This window comes from Grammomys surdaster, unplaced genomic scaffold (assembly GCF_004785775.1).
Source record: "Grammomys surdaster isolate TR1022 unplaced genomic scaffold, NIH_TR_1.0 1089, whole genome shotgun sequence".
NCBI lineage: Eukaryota > Metazoa > Chordata > Mammalia > Rodentia > Muridae > Grammomys > Grammomys surdaster.
In genome coordinates, this window is record NW_021605508.1 from 24480 (window position 1) to 26916 (window position 2437).

A 2437-nucleotide genomic window follows, 5' to 3' on the forward strand; every position below is an offset into this window, starting at 1 on the left:
TAGAGAAGTCCTTCATGGGAGATTAGATGACAGCTTGGTAGTCAAAGACCTTCTCCACTGTTCCCCATGGTGGGCCCCAAAGATATGAGGAACTCCATGGTTTTAAAATGTTTATTGTCAAGGCAGAAAGTAGATGAAGCTGTATCCCCTCTCCCCATTTCTCAGGGCTGGCCTGACTTAAATAGGGAGGGAAGAGGGTCTGGGAAGGAATGTTTAATTGGTCACACCCTCTGGCCTTTTGGTATCTCATTAATATGGAGATCTCTTGAGTCTCTGAGGCCTGTAGTCACAGCCTCTGCCTTTGCTAGGTGACACAAACCTCTCTTTGTGAAGGGCTGTAGGGGCATTGCCCTACGTGACTGAAAGGTATGGATCAATGGAGGCCTTTGGCTGGGTGTCAGGAGCCTGGAGTCTGGGAGTGTGGTGAAATGTATGCCTTCCCTTGCAGGGATACCTATTGGGTCTCTGGTCATCTCTAGCCAGTGCTCCACCAGAAATCAAGCTATCCTTTCACAGTCCCAAGAATTGGTCTTAGATAGTGGATATTAATAGCAATGGCCTCATACAGAGAAAATTAGTGTTCCATATCCCTAGCCCAGGTCCGCCAAACATACCTCTTTCTTCTAGCCAGATTTCTAGAAAGTTCTTGCTCTCTAACTTTTACCAGTCAGATCTGCTTCTGAAAAAAATCCATCTAAGAGAGCTGGGATGATTGCTGAGTTGCTAAGAGGTTTGGATGCTCTTGTAAAGTATCCAAGTTCAGTTCTTAGCACATACATGGCAGCTTATAACCATCTATAACTCCAGTTACATGGGATCCAATGTCCTCTACTTGCATCTTTGGGTACCAGGCATGCTTTAGTTTCACAGATATACACTCAAACAAAATAAGTATACACATACAAAAATTAAAAGATATAAAATAACTACTTGCAGTTCACAAAATATCTCTGCTTGATGCTTATCTATATGAGACATGTCATTAGAGGCCAGTGACAAAGCAATGGTCCTGCTTCAAGTCTGTCTCTCCCATACTATAAGCACCCATGCTTACTATTTTAAGTTTACCTGTTATAGCTGATCAAGGAGTTAATCAGTCTCAGGTTGAAGGAACCACAGCAAGATTGAGGTTGTCACAACTTTATTGAGAACAATCAGACTTTTGTATAGCCTTATCAGAAACAGAATGTAGTAGCAGTTTCTATAATCAATGAAATTGTTGTTGCCAGGAAACAATGAATCTCCAAGCTGTACAGGGTACACAAGATTAATATTTAAGACCAATTTCTATATCAAATTCTATGCTTCCTTTTCTTTTAAGGGAACATAGAGAAACAAAGTGAATTGAGTGGATTCACTGACTGAGGGAGTGCCTCTGTTTCTCAGTAACTGAAAGGCACACAGTGTCCCATGAGCCATGGACTCTAACCTTAAAATCCTACGGTGCATGCTTCTCAAGCCAAGTAGGCAAAGAAAACTCCATGGTCCCCCAAACCATACCTTCACTCTCCTATATCATTCTGAGACTCATCCTTTACTATTTGTTGTCCTGTGTCTCATATCAGTCACCCTAAAACACCTAGGAATGTTGGTCCATGCTACTTTCCATCCTGAGTAGTTAGATTAATGCTAAGCCTGCTCTTGGTATCATGTGTGAAATTTCTGTATAAACGTTAAGTCCTGAGGATATATTGTGGGTGATTATTAGGGAAGTTCAGTGTGAAATCTTCATGCCTTATGTAGAGGATAGTCTTGAGCAGTAAAGCCTTGGAAGGCACTAGACCTGGGTTAGAAATGGAGATCTGTGAATCTGGAGGGACACAGCACTCCATAGTGCCAAGCAGGCAGAAGGTCTGCAAGGACCAGAAGAAACAATAGGGCTTTGACTCCAGGTTCTTGGTCTGAACCTTAAAGCTATGCAGCTCACCTCCAGACTGCTTCACCTACAAAGCAAAGGAGACCCACCATCTCTGGCCACTCAGGTCCTCTTATGTCTGCTTGTGAGTCATCTTATTCCTAGTCCTTTAAGGACATGGATTGAGGGTGGAGTTTAGAGGGGCCAATACTGGTTGAAAGAGGCCTTTTCAGAAGTCTCTCTGTTGTCTGAACAGCAATGATACCTGAGGCTAACACCACAAGTCACAATTCTAACTCCATGGGAGGGATGTTGATGATGATGCCTTAAAGCATGAACATGAAACTCAGAATATAACATACCTGTGGAGGATAAATGATCAAAACCTCTTAGAAGATTACAGACTGAAGCTGTCAGAGGACAATTGGGCTCTCATGTATTCAATGTCACAGCTACTGACATTAATCTGTAACTGAGTAAGTGTCATTTGAAATGACCCATTCAAACTGAATGTTAGCTATGAGTAATTTCTGTTTCATCATTGGCTGTGCCTGCATAAAGACAGAAGGCTAGAGCCAGAAT